Genomic DNA, 17,919 nt, shown 5'->3' with positions numbered 1-17,919 from the left:
AATATAAGTAGCAGTGACAGTATGAAAATTGTCACACAAACTTTGTATATAGGCAGTACAGAAAATTTTACCTGCTATTTCTGTGGGATTGGCATGTCTAACACATATTTCAGTCTGAATATATTCATTTTTGTTACACAATTCCCACCTATTTTATTTGCATTATTTGTTCCTGCAATGTATATACTGTTCAATTCCTAAAAAGAAACTTATTTCAAAATGACTATGTAAATGGTTGTATCGAATTGGGTGGGAGAAAATATGAGACATATAGTTGTATTTATATTAAGTCGTGGATGTGGGGAGGAGAACCAATTAAGATTTTTGGGTGATAATGTAGCTTCACATTTAAGAAGAAAAAAACAGGGAAGAGTTTTCTAATTTGGAAGATAGTTCAAGATAGCATATGAGAAATATTTTTTTTCCAAATAGGAATGACTTTTGTAGCACGGGAAAAGAAAAGCTCCCAGTTTAGTTTGTGGCCTAAGGGGGGAAATTGGTTAGTTTTTAAAGATGTTTGGGTGAGGACTGTTATTTTTAGAGGACAAACTCAGAGAAAGTAAAATAAGTTACATAATGCTTCCTTTGTTTCTGTTCAGCTGCACGTTGTTTTGGCCAAAGCTAGTGAAGGGGATGGAAAAGCAACAAAAAAACAAGTGAATGGTACCAATGTGTGGAGTATATGGTTGAATGGAAACTGTTTAGTTTAAAACTCTGTGCAGCTTTATGTTGAAATAACCTATGCTGTACATAAGGGATGCCAGATGTTGAAAATGTTTTATTTTCTTAGAGGGGTAGTTGCCCAGGAAAGGAAAATAAATTCCTTCTTGCCTCCCTGCACGATAATTTACAAAAACACACCTTTACAGAACAATTTGCCGTCGGAATGCATTGGAACCGAGGAGACGTTTCCTTCCCAAGGGTGAGATGATTAGCAGACTTTCCGTCGTTGCAGCCAGAGGCGCATCCAGGACGTCCCATCCTCTTTTTGATGCCTTCCTACGTTTCTCTTCCGCTATAGCTGAGGCAGCCTTCGTGGAAATGATTGGCTAATGTAAGGCCAGGCGGCTTCTCCGCAGGCTTTCAACCGGCCGGTAAAGAGTTAAGGCAGAGGCCGAAAATGTCTTTGAGACTGACTGGCTGGCTGTTCCGGCTCCTTGAAGGAATCCAGTCCATGCTTTTGCATTGCTCGGAAGAGTCGGATCTACTTTCCCCATTCTCTCCTCCCCCCCACTCTCTCTCTCATCTCTCCCCCCTTTTCTCCTCCTCTTCCTCCTCCCCCTCTTCCTCCTCATCCGACAGCTTTAGTCAGTGGTGGTGGGGGGGCGCCGTAAGAGTCAAAGTTCGGAGGCGGTCCGGGGGCTTGCCGACCGCTTCCCCGGTCAGCCCCGGTTTTAGCGAGACAGAGCAGCGCCGGCAGAGGAGCTGCTAGCGAAGTAGCCGGAGAAGTGGAGTGCTGCTTGATTTGGAAGAGTAATATGGCTGATCTGATGGAGTACGGAGTAATTTGTTTTTCTCCGTACGACGCCGAGCTTGGATTCTAACATGTAAAATAACTTCTGTCGGATTGTTAGCTTTGGGCACGGGTGCCAGCCTCTTTGTTCTTCCAGAGCGTTTTGGTGAGAGGATCCAGGCTGTGCATAATGTTAGGCAGACAGAATTGAACGTCGGTGAGTATCCTGTCGTTAACTTCTTTGTATTGGAGGGCTGAATATGACAGGAGCCTCGGGCTCTGTATGGCAGGCCGTGTCACAGTGCCCTGGATACCGTGGTAGTTTTTAAATGAAAGAATTCCAGTAGGATCCACCCTGTCCTGGAAAGTTACCTGGAGGATTAGATCAAACCTTCGATATTGCCAAGCTGTTACACGTTGTCTTTGCTGATCGTGGGAATAGTGACAACTGTATCCGTTCAGCATTCTTTAGTGAATTCCTTCAAGTGAAAAGAAAAAATGTCAAGAAAGTCAGTTGTCCGCATATCTGGAATACTGAAAAAAGTTTTTTATGTGGTTCATCAATCTTGCCTGATAGGGGTCGAAGCCATTTTAAAATTATGACAAGCTTTCTTTAGGAATAGGTCATCCCTGAAAAAATTGGTTATGCAACTTTTGTTTCTGTGTACTTTATAGTCAGGAAAAGGAAAATTCCATCCAACTGTGTAATACAAATTCGGTTACTTTAGCATATGTGCTCAGCTAATTTCTCCAGTAACTTTATTACACTGTTCATTGCAAGTCCTTTAAAAGATAACACATATTTTGATAAACATGTTGACATGTCAGTATAGCTTAAGCCTATTAATTTTGTTTGATTTTTGATATTTTTGAATATTTTTTAGATATTTTTGAATTTCTCCAATATGATTCTCCCCACTTGAATTATATTGAAACAGGTGGATCTCTGTGACTGTTGCAAGGCAAAATATTTTATTACTGCGGTACAGTTTGGAAAAAGGTGAAAAAAAATATGTGCCTAAATGAAAATGTTTATTAGATTTTGCACTTGTCTAAGTAAATATTCATTATATTATTTTAATGCAAAATAAGATGGATTATAATAATAAAAAGTGGGCTACAATACTTTTTAAATGGATATAGATACTATTCAATCAGCAGTGGTTATTACAGCTGTATTGATGTCCTGCTAAAGTGTGTTATATAATAGTTTCCTAATGGTGCTGAAACACTTGCTACATAACTTTAATACAGCAGCTCAAGATGATTTAGTTTTCTTTAAAATTTTGGTATCACAGCTCAGTGATTTTTTAAAGTATAATCTATGCAAAATATTTAGTATCGGGTGATATTTTCTGTTTTCAGCTTGGCACATAGAAACTTCCTGTGTTTATATTTGCCAACTTCCTGTAGAAAAAAAGTGCAGTATTAGTGGTTCTGTTTACACAGTCATTTTTACGAAGAATAAAAAAATTGTAACTAACGAACTAGATACAGTTTATTATTGATTGTTTTTTATATTATAATTCTACACTTTATTTTCAGAACTCAGTACCATGCTATTCAGCAGAATTTATTTCCAGATTATAGAACAGGAATTGAAGAAATGACATTATCTTGACATCTAGTCAGTTTATTCTTTAAAGTATGAGTTTCAAATACTGTTTTTTCCTTTAGACTTACTGGTGTTGCTTTTATTTTGGTTTTATACTGTGTAACAGTGGAAATGTAGTAGTTTATGAGTTTACAAAAAAACTTTAATCTTTAACCATTACAGAAAGTCAATATGGCATCATTCTTTTGTAGTTTAAATTGTAGGTACTATTAGCTAGATTTTCTTTCTAAGTGACTAATTCATTGCTATTTAATTTTCTTTAAGAAAAAAAAGTATATGACATTACCTTGGCATTGTATCACATTTTCTTTTGGATTTACTGTACACTTATTGTAAGGTAAAAGTTCCCTTCGCACATATGTGCTAATCATTCTCAACTCTAGGGGGCGTGCTCATCTCCGTTTTAAAGCCGAAGATATCTCCATGGTCATGTGACTGGCATGACTAAATGCCAAAGGCACACGAATCACTATTACCTTCCCACCAAAGGTGGTTCCTATTTTTCTACTTGCATTTTTACATGCTTTTGAACTGCTAGGTTGGCAGAAGCTGGGACAAGTAACGGGAGCTCACTTCATTATGCCGCGCTAGGGATTCGAACTGCTGAACTGCTGACCTTTCTGATCGACAAGCTCAGAGTCTTAGCCACTGAACCACCAGGTCCCTTGAGACTTATTGTAAATATAGCTACCGTATTTTTGGAGTATAAGACACACCTTTTTTCCTCAAAAGAGAGGCTGAAAATCTGGGTGGGTCTTATACATCGAATACAGCATTTTTTGCCTCCCGAAGCTCCGTCCCCTTCACCAAAATGGCCATGCACAGCCTTATGAAGGCTTTCAGAGAGCTCCTGGGGACTGGGGAGGGCAGAAATGAGCAAAAAATGGGCCGTTTTTTTGCCCCCCCAGCAGCATTCTATAACCCTTCATAAGGCTATGCATGCAATTTTTTTTTTTACAAAAAACAGGCCTGTTTTTGTGAAAAATGGGCTGTTTTTCGGAGGTTTGCAGAGTGCAAAAACTTTTTTTTTCCCTTTCGGAAAGCTCTTTAACTGATTGAAGAGAATTACATTGATTAACTGCTGTGCCAGCAGAAACAAAGTCTTAAGGTTTGTCAGCAATTTCCTTCTCCAGCACATGGATAAATACACCTGGAAACATCTACCTACCTATCTCTCTCTCCCTACCTACCTACTATATTTCTCTCTCTCTCTATCCCTCTATCTACCTACCTACCTATCTACTCACTCTTTCTCCCTACCTATCTACTGTATTTCTCTCTCTTTCTTTCTATTTTTCTCTCTCTATCCCTCTACCTACTTACCTCCCTTCACACACACTCCCTCTACCTACCTACTGTAATTCTCTCTCTTTCTGTCCCTCTATCTACCTATCTATCTACTCACTCTTTCTCCCTACCTATCTACTATATTTCTATTTCTTTCTATTTCTCTCTCTCTCTCTATCCCTCTACCTACTTACCTCCCTTCACACACACACTCTCTCCCTACCTATCTACTGTATTTCTCCCTCTCTCTCTCCCTACCTACCTACTATATTTCTCTCTATCCCTCTGTATTTCTCTATATTTCTCTACCTACCATCCTACCTACACTCTCTCTCCCTATCTATCTACTATATTTCTCTCTCTTTCATTTCTCTCTATCCCTCTACCTACCTACATACCTACACATACTCTCTATCTCCCTACCTGTCTACTGTATTTCTCTCTCTATATATCCCTCTATCTACCTATGTACGTACCTACTCCCTCCCTCTCTACCTATGTAGTGTATTTCTCTCTATTTCTCTCTCTCTATCCCTCTACACACACTCTCTCCCTACGTACCTACTGTATGTCTCTTTTTTTTTCCTCCCTCTATCTACCTACCTACTTTTTTAAAAATTTGCCTCTTCAAAACCTTGGTGCGTCTTATACTCCGAAAAATACGGTATTTACAGATATTTTGTCACACAATTATGTATTCAATAAGGTAAAGAGAAAACGTTGGAGTTTGGAAGATGTTAGGTAATTAAGGGCAAGATTTTAAGAATAATATGCTATAGTAATACTATTTGATAGAAGTAAAATCTTCCTAAGATTTTTTTTAATTTAATATTTAATTAATATTTAAGAAAGGTACTTTGTGAATATAGGTTCAGTGGGTGAATAGCCAATCACAAGCAAATGGGCTTATTTTATTCTAATAAGTTGCATTGTTCTGGTCTACAGAAAAAACATAGAACTTACACATTATACTAAGTAATATTCATTTAGTTTTGGCTTAGACTTTTGTGGGAACACATTAATATAACTAATGTGTTCCCACAAAAGTCTAAATCAAAACTAAATGATATATACACTGAATATCAATTTATATATCAAACCCACCCCTGTTGGAAAATTAGTTATTGCTTGTTCATATTTTAGTGCTCATTCTTCTCCTATATTACTGGTTTGCAGAATGAAAAATGTTACCATCGATGCCAGTTTGACATTTTATGTTCTGGATTTTTTCCAAACAGCTGCAACCATTCTCTACTCAGAGGAACTTGCAGTTAAAAGAAAAAATTGTGAAAGTAAAATGACTATAAAATTCAAAATAGACATTACATTTATAGCACCTGCTACCTACAGAATGGCACAGAATGCTTTTTATGAAAACATTCATTAATAGAGATTTGCAGATTATTTTTGAGATATCAACTATACCTAGGGCAATATGAAAATGACAGTTGACTGGAAACATTTGACAAGCAGACAGCCCTGAGTTTGGAAAATTGTCAGAAGAGATTGTTCTTCTCTAATATAAAGCTTGACAGCAGAATTAGAGAAATTGTAATAAAAATCTTGGCACTGCTTAGGTGAAATTTCACTAGTGAGGTTTAAAATTGCAGGTGTTTCATAAATCACGTGTGAGCTAACAGGATTTGTGGTGCACTGACAAAATAGTTGTGATTCAATTAAATATCTATGCTATGAAATCAGGCATTCTTATTGTTCAAAAAAGTCAAAACTGTTAGACAAAGTTTTAAGTGGGCAGGCATTTGTTAACCATTACTGGATTTTTATGAAGAAAATCTTCCATAAGATCTTCATAGAAGAAAGAAAGGAAGGATCTGTAAAAGCCTATGATGAAAATGTTAATAGAAATAAAATACCTAGCTTGTTATTTCCAGGTATGTATCAATTGCAGACATTGCTGTAAAAACATCTGCTTAATTGTTAACTATTATAAAGAAAGATATATTTTGAAAGTTTAATATTGCAGTTTGATTTTTCATTCTAGAAACTGCCCTTTTGATTAGGTGATATGTAAATTGGTCTTTTGCCTGTTAAGACAGATAATTTGGACTGCCTGCCTAGTTACTTTGCAATTGCAGAGAACAATCTCTGTTGTTTTTATAGATTAGTATTATAAAGTGCCCTTGGAAATTGGCAGTCTAAAAATCATTGCACAAATAAATAAATGTATCATTGTTTAAAGTAAATAAACGTGGAATCATTTAGTTACCAGAGATTTCATATGACTTTGGATCTTCTTTGAGGAATAGAAACAAAAATAATGAAGTTTCATTGTAAGAATGTTTGTCTCAATTAAAAATAGTAGTTTCATAAGACACATTAGGAAGTTGAGGGAATCAAGAAATGACATTGTGTACAGTAAAACCATAGCTATGACTAATTGTTTTTTCTACACGTACAAATGCAAGGAAGAGTAGCATAGTTTGATGAAAGCATGCCTTTTGAATGTCAAAGGTATTGCTAATTTTTTCAGGATGTGAAATGCTTAGAACTCCAAAAGGTGTTTCAAAGCTCATGAGAGTGCAAACATACTACCTGTTGGCAACACCATAAAACAGCGATGCAATCGTGAGAAAATCATAGCTGCTTGAAGATGTATCAGCAGGTGCTATTTTTGTGTTCCTCCTACACTCTGAAGTAGGCATTCAAACTTTTGGCTTGGCTAGGCTGCATTGAGTAAGAGGAATTGTCCTGAGCCACATATAAAATATATAATATAGTGTGTATAAATGCACACACACACACACAAACAAAATAATGTTAAAAGTTTTATAATCTTGTGGAGCTACATTATTAGTTATCCAGGGCCATGGACTGGATATACCTACTTTAAAGTACATCTGTAAGCCATGATATATCTCAGGTTGGAGATATTACATAAATATAATTGCTTTTCAAGACTATGAAGAGACCAGCTAACTCTCTTGGGAGGGTAGAAGGAGAATGCTTAGCGAGTAAAATTAATTCTGAGAGACTTAAACTATAGTAGACTAGGTATTGAATAATAGGGTTTAAGTGTCTGAAGGGTGTAAACTCTGGTGTAAAATCTAACAGTGACCTTTGTGATAAATCTAACTTCCAGTTAGGATAGTCAAGTATATACAAAAGATATTTGTGCTTGGTTCTTTCTGTGTATTGTATTCTGTATATACAATATACAATATTGTATATGCTTCTGCATTCATGTCGGAAGCAACTACCAAGGCACTTCCGGGCTGAAGGATTAGCTGCTGACATCACTGTTGCCTAGGGGACACCCGAGGGAGCTCCTTTCATGTCCTGTTGTTGTATATTTGTATATGATCAAATATATCACAATGTAGGCAATATTGGTTACTTGGTCAAATAGTTTAACTGAGTGTACAACAGTTTCTTTCGATTCTACATGTATCTTTAGTCATTTAAAGCAGAGAAAAAATGAGCACGAGATGGGCTGGATGGAGAGAGAGTGAGTGTGAGTAAGCCACATGGTTTACAAATCAAAATGGCCATACAAGACTGCATGTCAAAATGCAAATAAACCCATGTGTCTTTACACGTTGCACTGTTTTATGTCCATGTGTTCTAGTTATTGATTATTTGTTGCATTGGAATGTACTGTATATGGTAATGTGGCCCAAGAACGACTATATCTTCCTCTATGAAGAAATTTCTTTTAAATGTATGTGTGATATTTATTTTCTCACATTGTTAGTTTTTCCCCCAAATTCACTCCATGTCAGTTGTTTCTAACCAATACTTTTCCTGAATTTTACTTTTATTTTAATCTATTGTCGTAGATGATCTTGTAGACCTCTTCTCTCTCCATGATCTCATATTAATCAAACTCTTCTCTACATTGTATATGGGCCTCCAGAAAAAAAACCAGAATTTTAGAGCTCATGTTTTTGTGAAATGCTTAATTTAACACCCTATGGAGTTTTCTTGTTAGCTGTGCTTTTAAGGAATCTATTTCAGTGGTATTGTGGGGCGGAATCTGTTGGATGAAGATAGAAGCTTATAAAGATCCCAGATACTTCTTTTTTAAACTGACTTGAAATGTCTTTGTACTAGAAAAAATTTAAAGACTAAGTAGGGATCTCCCAATGGAAAATTCTGTATTTTCTAAACACAGACTTGATTAACATATTAGTTAATCATATTCAGCACAGAGATATTATTTGGGAATAAGTAGGGTCTACACAGGTAGTCCCCAACATGCAACAGTTTGTTTAGTGAGTGTTTGAAATTACGACACTGAAAAAGGTGACTTTCCCGTGTTTTTCACACTTATAACCATTTGCAGCATCCCCATGGTCATGTGATTAAAAATTCAGATGTAAGCAATTGGCTTCTATTTATAATTGTTGCAGAGTCCCAGGGTCATGTGATCATCTTTTGCAACTTTCTGACAAGCAAAGTCAATGTGTCAACTTGTAAAGCATTGCCATGACTATTATCAGGTTGGCACTGGAGGGAGGATTCCATGCATACCTTCGGCTAGAGTCAGATCTCATATTTCTACAACCTTGTTGGTGAATGTGATTTATGACCCAGACAGAGGGGAGGGGACACAGGGTTAAAGTTCAAATGCAATTAAGCAGAGGTCAGTTTCGGCTCCGCAGAAGAACATGCCAGAATGTTGATCCTAATAAATGAATGGATTTCTTTTGAACTTTGTCTCGAGGCTCATAAATTAATTAGGTCATCTTCTGGGAACTTCATACAATGGGGAAGCCAGATTCAGTTAATTGCTGTCTTACTAATTTAACTGCAGTGATCCCCTTAACAATTGTGGCAAGAAAGGTCGTAAAATGGGGCAAAACTCACTTAACAACTATCTCAGCAACAGAAATTCTGGGCTAAAATTGTCATAAGTCAAGGACTATGGTGAATGTCTTCAAGATAGTAAATGAAAAATTCTTCAGGAGAAAATAATTCTGAGACTGGAGAATATGTTTTATTAACTTGTATTGTTCTGTCATAATATGTTGTCTCAAATGGTAAAAGAAATAAAACCCGATAAAATCTTGCAGAACTTTTTTAAAAATAAGGTAACAATTTCAAATTGGAAATAATTTGAAAGGAAGTATGCAAACCCATATGTATATAAAGACTGGAACATTGTTCGATATCTCATGTCAGCAACTCTTCCAGTATCTATAATAGTCAACTTAAGTGAGCAAGGATACATTTGAATAGACATATTCTCAGTTTTTTCAGAGAGATCCAAAGATAATTTCATACTGGCACATAATCTTCATTTGGACAAACCGTATATTATACTAATTTAACATGTTACAATTCCTAGGTTAAATAGCCAATGAAGTGTAACTTTGAAAGACTCCAAAACTTTAATGGTTTTTAGACTACACAAGTAATAGCAATAGCAATAGCAATAGCAGTAGACTTATATACCGCTTCATAGGCCTTTCAGGCCTCTCTAAGCGGTTTACAGAGAGTCAGCATATTGCCCCCAACAATCTGGGTCCTCATTTTACCCACCTCGGAAGGATGGAAGGCTGAGTCAACCCTGAGCCGGTGAGATTTGAACCGCTGACCTGCTGATCTAGCAGTAGCCTGCAGTGCTGCATTTAACCACTGCGCCACCTTGGCTCTTAAAGTATTTGTAATAATAAATTCATTAGCTTTTTAGTTTATATAAATGATTGTAATGAGTACTGTTACACAGTATAAATCAGCATTAGAGTTTCCGGCATTATCTAGTTCCATTTATGTTTATCAAAACAGTTATTATCCTTTTTTGTTTGTTTGTCCCACAGTTAATTCAAAATTTGTCATAACTGAACCTATACCAGATTCTCCATTCCCTTACTATAACTAAAAGACTGATTGCAAAAATAAATGTATGGCCCCATTTACTCAATAGATTGAAGAGTTGATTACACATGCTGTTCATGAGTGGGTAGACTTTGTATGGATAACTATAATGAAATACAATACAATACACTATAATACAATACAATACAATACAATACAAAACAAATAATACAAATACAATACAGAGTTGGAAGGGACCTTGGAGGTCTTCCAGTCCAATCCCCTGTCTAGGCAGGAAACCCTATACCATTTCAGACAAATGGCTATCCAACATCCTCTTAAAGACTTCCAGTGTTGGGGCATTCACAACTTCTGGAGGCAAGCTGTTCCACTGATTAATTGTTCTAACTGTCAGGAAATTTCTCCTCAGTTCTAAGTTACTTCTCTCCTTGATTAGTTTCCACCCATGGCTTCTTGTTCTACCCTCAGGTGCCTTGGAAAATAGTTTGACTCCCTCTTCTTTGTGGCAACCCCTGAGATATTGGAACACGGCTATCATTTCTCCCCTAGTCCTTCTTTCTCTTAAACTAGACATACCCAGTTCCTGCAACCGTTCTTCATATGTTTTGGTCTCCAGTCCCCTAATCATCTTTGTTGATCTTCTCTGCACTCTTTCCAGAGTCTCCACATCTTTTCTACATCGTCGCGACCAAAACTGAATGCAGTATTCCAAGTGTGGCCTTACCAAGACATTATAAAGTGGTATTAACACTTCACATGATCTTTGATTCTATCCCTCTGTTGATGCAGCCTAGAACTGTTATTGGCTTTTTTGGCAGCTGCTGCACACTGCTGGCTCCTATTTAAATGGTTGTCCACTAGGACTCCAAGATCCCTTTCACAGTTACTACTGTTGAGCAAGGTACCACCTATACTGTACCTATGCATTTCGTTGTCAATAAAAGATTGATTTACACAAAATGCAATAGGTTTGAGTATTAGGGTATATTTACATAAATTTTCATTACATAATTCCATATAGGTTTGCAACTGTTTATTATAACAACATATTATACTTTATATTTCTTTTATATTTCTGTTTTTTTACTTGTTTAGAGCACATTATGTATTTTTCTTATCAATGTATTTATGTGTTTTCATTTTTTATTTCAAGAACAATAAATATTATTAAAAAAATATTTGAACTCAAACCACACTAAAAGGAATAAGTTAACTTCCACTGGAGTAGTTCGTTAAAATCTTAGCTTGTGTTTAAAAAAAACCTGAAAATCAGTTCTTGAGAGGTAACCTCTTCACTCTAATGTGTACTTCAGTTTGCTTTCAAAACTGTGTGAATTAGCTCTCAGTAATTATGTTTCCAGAAAGATAGAATTCTCATTTTAAAATTTGAAGTGAGAAAAAAAAAGGAAAACAGAGTTAAGTGAATGATTTATAAGTATGCCAATTGAATAGTGTATCCAGGTGTTGTTAACCAAATAGGTAATTCCTACTACCCATGGAGAATTTAGAAATCATAGATTTTTGTATATTGAATTTATAAATAAAAATGTAGATATCCTTAATCAAACAATACCTTTCAGTGGGAACCAAAATGAGAAGAAGTTGAAGTTATCTTGAAATGATACAAGGTTAAAAAATCTGGGTGTTCCCCCACTCTCCTACTTTTCTTACAGAATTCTTCTGGGTCTACATATTTTTGGGTTTCCCTGTATGTGATGTATGTTTAGTGTCCTCCCATATATTTGACTTATATTCAAGTATGATGGCATGTAATTAATTGCGACTATGTAGGCCCCTTCAAGTCCTTTACGGTTGATTGGAGATATATTTTGGATCACTGTGTAGCTGAAATACAGTATCTTTAAAATGTATCTGTTTAAAATGTGAAACGAATTTTTAGAATAGCTTCAAGGGTTGCTTAGTTTTCTCCCTAAATATGTCTTTGACACAAACAGAACAAAATAAAACCAATTACATACCCCTGCTTGCCAAGGAATTGAATGTTGCTGTGTTAGTGTGTAGAAATTGCTGTTCTCAATAAGGTGGAGATAGCATCCATGCATGGGTTGACAGCGTCCGTGCTCTGATTGGACTGAGTCTGATTACTAATTAATTAATATCCTATATAACTTGCCCTTGTGAGTGGCTCCCCCCAGCTTTCGACTCAGTCCACTCTGGGACGGTCGTGTGATCCGTTACTCTCTCTAGTTTTTTGCTGAGTTGCAGTTAATTCGACATATCTGATTTTCCTCCTGAAGCTCTAATTCAATCACCTTACTTGAATTGGCTGTGAGTACGTTCTCAAACCGACCTCAGAGGGCCCCAGATGTCATAGGCCACAGGGCTGCTGCCCACAGGCCCACGCGCTCTCTTTTGATCTTGGTGAGGGATATCCCTTTCACCCCCAGTGTTCAAACCATGCGATCGAGAGCCAGTGAGAGGCACTGAACATTTGACAGCTGTTGTGCAATTCTGACGGCAGGGTCTGTTCTGCCTTGCTGCAGGGTTGAGAAGTCAGACAGCAATTTGAGTGCAATTGCAGGCCTCGGTGGCACTGGGAGAGCCCCGCAGCGCAGTGGCTTGGAGGCACTGAGCACCGGTCAAACAAGCACTGACCGCCCAATCAGCTTCCGTCCACCTTAAAGAGATGGAGCACACCACGGCCACAGAAAACTCCCCAGGAGGGCTGCTAACAGCCCGTCTAAGGCCGCTAATTACCAGAGATGTGGGCGTCTTACCAGCAAACACAGCATCTGTCTGCGAGGCCCAGGACTACCAGATAAAAGGCACCAACACTATTTTGGGAGTGGGCAGAGCTGGGAGAAACGGAGTCATGGATGCCATTTTCTCCCCCGCATGCTTCTGACAGGCAACATGGCCAATGGCAGCGTGCCTGAGCTCTCCTCAGAGGCCGGGAAGGGCACAATGGAGACTGGCCCAGGCCTACTTACGTTAGTGCAGGCTCCCCTTTCCCCTCCCAGACCAGCTACATCCCAGAGGTCCACGGGGACAAAGGCCAACAATAACAGCTCCAAAGCAACCAGTAAGAGCTCAAAGGCCAAGAATGCCTCAAAGTCGGCCATTAAGACCAAACACCTGGAGAAGCCAGGGTGTTCACAGCACTGCCCTGATAAGGGTACAGCAGTGTCTGCTCGACCTAGACCACTGCCTCCACTGCAGCTAGAGATGAGCCAGGGCCCATTTAGCCTGATGTTACCTATTAACACATCTGGGCTTTGGGGCAACACTGGGCCACACTCGTGAAGCAGGAGTGCGGAGGCCATCTTCACCCTGACTGCGGCCAGCCTTCGCCCAGAGGGACAGTTGACCCCCATGCCTGCCATGTATCCTTCACCCGCCATGTCCACCATGGCATCTGGATTCCAAGACATTATAGCAGAAGCCATCAAGCAGGGTATTGTGGCAGAAAAGAAATCGGGAGCACCGGCAGGGGCCCCTGGGGTCCTGGGTGGGGGCGCTTCCAGAGATAGTTGAACACCTTCCCCCGGCTAAGAGCTACATGAAAAAGAACTAATTTTTTCTGAACTACATCAAATTTATATCATACTCTCCTCACTGGATGAGAGTTATGATGTTTTTGTATCTTCTCTTGAAGTCCTAACCTGAAATGAACGAACATTGACTGATATTACTGCACGACTGTTGGAAGAGTCAAGAAGAAGGATGGAGAGGGAACAACAGAGAGAGAAACCACAAGCAGTTACATCCGGTGGATTCTGTACAGCAGCCCATAAATCTTTCCTACACAGGAGTAGACTGCATTTCATAGACCAGGAAACATAGTTTGTTCCATCCAACCAGGTTATCATCAATAGGCTTGTTGATGGGTCACTCGCCATCTGTTCCAGGATATTAACAATCACTAACTAAACAGCTGTTTGTATGCGGTATTGCGTATCAACACCAACTCTCTTTTAGCTATGTCTGATATAACCTGGGCCCATAAGCTCCCCGTTGGGAGAGCGAGTGCGTTCAGAGAAACGTTGTGAGAGCTGTGTTGGAGAACACACAGACCAGCATACAGAGACACTGCAGTTTAAATAGGCTTTTACTTTCGTGGAAATAGAGGTATCAGAGTCCATCAAACAGTCCAAGTCATACACGGATAAGACAGTCAGTCATCAATGTCTTTCAGTTAAGGAATAATCCAAATAACATAGTCCAATATCATATAATCATTTCAGAACTCAAAGTTTGCTAGCAGTTGCAAAACTTGCAATAGCTCAGGGCACTTTCTAACAGCCAGTTTCCAGATCAGCCCAGCATCTAACAGACAGGCATTGTGTATTATTGATCTGACACTGAATGACCAACAATTAGTTCATATTCGTGGAGAAAATTCTGCTGCAAGATGCTGGGAGAATTTGAAGAGGATTTATGTACGTGACATTATAGGTGCACACATAAATCTTACACGCAAACTGTTTAGGGCACGTCTTCTGAAAGGTGGAGATATGTTAGCTCATTTAAAGGGGTTTTCCAGGAGCTATATGAAAAAGAACTATTTTTTTCTGAGCTACATCAAGTTTATATCATACTCTCCTCACTAGATGAGAGTTATGATGTTTTTGTATCTTCTCTTGAAGTTCTAACCCGAAATGAACTAACATTGACTGACATTACTGCATGACTGTTGGAAGAGTCAAGAAGAACGATGGAGAGGGAACAACTGAGAGAAACCACCACAACATGAGGAGTCACATTTTACTGCAGTGATTCAGTTAACATATGTGACAAGTAAAGTCGTAAAATGGAGCAAAACTCATTTAAAAAAAATTCTGACTTAGCCACATACATTTTGGGCTCGATTGTCATAAATAGAGGACCTTATTACATTATATTCCTGCAACTTTCAATGTCTTTTAAATTAAGATAATCCCTCTGCTTCTTTATGGCTTCCAAATTCACTCCTTTGCAAAACGTAATATTATTGAAATCATTCTAAAGTTAGTTTATTGGCACCATAACAATGATTCCAAAAATATTAAAAGTGCCATCCTATGTGGTAGAAGCAGGTATAGTTTCTTAGGATGTTAGAGCAAAATTTCTTCCTTTTATATTCTAGATAAAGTTAATTCTATTTCCCATAGTTTGGCCCCTTTAGTATTAAGAAATCATTTTTTAAACTAACTAACAATTGCTGGGCTTCTCTATTGAAAGTCTGGCCTTACTAGGTTTTGATAATGCTAGAACTTCCCTTAAGCAGTGAATTTAGTATGTAGATCTCCAAACAAGCATAGATAAGGGGTCACTCCCCAATATTTATCACTTGCTTCCAAAAGAAATCTTTTCAGTTTCTTATTTATCGCTACTAACAATTTTGAAATTTTGTAAGTCCTTCACTAAATCCAGGTTGGATACTTTTCCCTTAGGAATTTTTTGGGGGATTTTTTAGGGGTACTGCTATGCATTTTTGATGCTTTAATAGAAACTCTAAGACATGTGCTATTATACTCTATTATGTATAAAAAGATTCTAGACAATTAAGTAGTTTTGTCTTGAAATTTCAAGGTAGGTAACATGATTTCTCTTTAATGTTATTTATTTCAGACAATGACTCAAAAATAACCTCTCAAATTGCCCTGTTTTGGACTACAGTTTGCATTATATGTTGCCCCATTATTTAAGTTTAGAACTCTTATAATAGCATTTTGAATGTATTTTAATGTTGTTATTTTTAATTAGTTTAGATTTACTCTTATTGTTTTTCTGTTATGCATATATTCAGTATAGAATAATGTCATACTTCTTCGATATTTCGTTTGGACCTGGCAATTATGGCTGTAATAAATTTGATTTGCTTTGATATAAATAATCTTAATAATCTGCTCCTTAATTGCAATATTTAAGTTCTGGCTGAGTTTTTCCCTTTCAGTATTGCTATTCAGGTTATAGCAGGAGTGAGTTATAGCAGGAGTGAGATTTACTTTAACTGAAGGATATGTTGTAATTTCCATTTATTTACGTACATCCTGTATCAATTGATTCTTATACTATGAAGATTAAATGACAGGCAAAAAAGAACGTTAGGAGTTTGCAGTTAATAGATAATGGATTAAATCTGGCCTCCTCCAAGGCCTTTACTATAATCACATTTTTCCCCTGTCTATTAATCCTTCTCTTTTTCATTCATTCTTTAAATGTGTCAATCATCTCACAGAAAGTGACTCTGGGTGGGTGTACAATAATAAAATATATTATAAAGTCACTAAAACACTTAAATAAATAAACATAAATAAAAACATGTACATGAGAGGATTGAAACTAGAATGTTATACATGGTGCAACCAATGTGTGAGCTTCCTGTTGCCAAACCTGATGAAAAAAAATCCATTTTGAGAGCTTACTGAAAGTCAAAACCAGCAAGCTAGATGTACACCTCAAAGCAAACTGGTAACTAGTGAAGCTCCAAGAGCAGAGGTGTGACACTCCTGAGCCCCCCATAGTTGGCCGTAAGTAAAAGACTACCTATAGTTGATTCAAGAGGCAGGGTCTAAATTACTGTAAATTACTTCTTAATAATTTATTTAGTTTTCAATAATATAATTTTAAATTGGTTTTAATAAAAGTAGCTTTTATTAAAAAAAACATTAAACCAACCTAAAAAATCCTACATATTTCATATGGTCTGAAACCCTGAAGTGGAAAGGAGAAATAGAAAAGTCATTACATGTACAAAATGCAAGCTCTCTAAAGAAGGGGGATAGAAAACCAAAATGAATGCAACAGATATCTTTTTCTTGTCAAGAAGTCTAAGCCAAAACTAAATGAATCTGATGATATCAGATGAAAGTTTTCAAGTAGTTTGCTCTTATTTCGAATAAATTACTTAGGCTAATAGTCAAAGCCCAAGATTAAAATAGAACTTACTGGTTCTTTTTGTTCCTAAGCAGCATTGTAAATTGTGACTTATTCCAAGTACCTAGTAAAGAAACTGAAATAAAATAAGCCCCAACTTCTTTTGACTATTTAACAAGAAGCTTTTAGGATGAAACTAGCATCTTGATTGTCTACTGTTGTTTACTGTAGTTTAACAAAAATTGGTCAGCAGCAGTACCTGGGAATAGGAACTTTATTCCATAATGGAAACAGGATACAGAATAGGTATTGGAGGATCTTCTTGTGTTTAAAATTGTAAAAGGACTGTATAATTACAGTACATCTCACAGGGTTTCTGAAAAATCCTTTGTAATTAGCAGCCATACACCATAATATAACAATTCTTCAGAGGATTGGGAATTTTTTTTCATTAGATCAATGGTGGGTTGCAGGCGGTACGCCCTGGTACGGGTGTACCAGCGCTGGGCCGAAGCACCAGGCCCGCCTGCCCACACTCCTTACCTGTCTTTAAACTCTTAGGCGCTTTCACACACACACGCGGCACTTACAGCGCCTGTGTAACGCTATGCCAAGCAGCTGGAATGTCGCAGAGGTGTTGCTGGAGGGTAAGATGCATGTGCACACTGTGTGTGTGCACACTGCGCGTGTCCATGTGGATGACGCCAGGCCCGTTCCAACCATACCGGTTGGAAAGGGATCTGGAACCCATCACTGTATTAGATATAAATGTACTCTCAGACACTAAAAGTGGGGGAAAGTCAATTGAACTGTTTTCATGTAGTGCTTATTAAAAGAAGTGGATCAGTATTAAAATATGATCAGCAGCTATTTTAAAATCCTTGTAGCTACCTTTTAGTGGAATAAAAAAGGATAAGAAATACAGTATTTTAATATTTAATACAAA

At 37.5% G+C, this 17,919-nt stretch overlaps 1 protein-coding gene across 11 annotated transcripts in view; it reads left to right on the top strand.

Moving 5' to 3' along the window:
* KMT2C (lysine methyltransferase 2C) overlaps positions 1–17,919 on the top strand; it is a 167,606-nt gene that overhangs the window by 18,610 nt on the left and 131,077 nt on the right. For 2 of the 11 annotated variants that reach the window (XM_087712463.1, XM_087712462.1), the window contains exon 1: positions 1,315–1,670. The exons of the other annotated variants lie outside the window; for them this stretch is intronic. The gene's annotated coding sequence lies outside the window, so the exon portion shown is untranslated. Of the gene's footprint in view, positions 1–1,314; positions 1,671–17,919 lie in introns of those variants that run through there. 11 annotated transcript variants of the gene reach the window in all.

Source organism: Thamnophis sirtalis, unplaced genomic scaffold (assembly GCF_051295495.1).
Source record: "Thamnophis sirtalis isolate CommonGarterSnake01/CBP01778 unplaced genomic scaffold, rThaSir2_p1.2 scaffold_4, whole genome shotgun sequence".
NCBI classification, from domain to species: domain Eukaryota; kingdom Metazoa; phylum Chordata; class Lepidosauria; order Squamata; family Natricidae; genus Thamnophis; species Thamnophis sirtalis.
The sequence above is the reverse complement of the archived record's forward strand: the minus strand, read 5'-3'. Positions and strand labels throughout refer to the sequence as shown.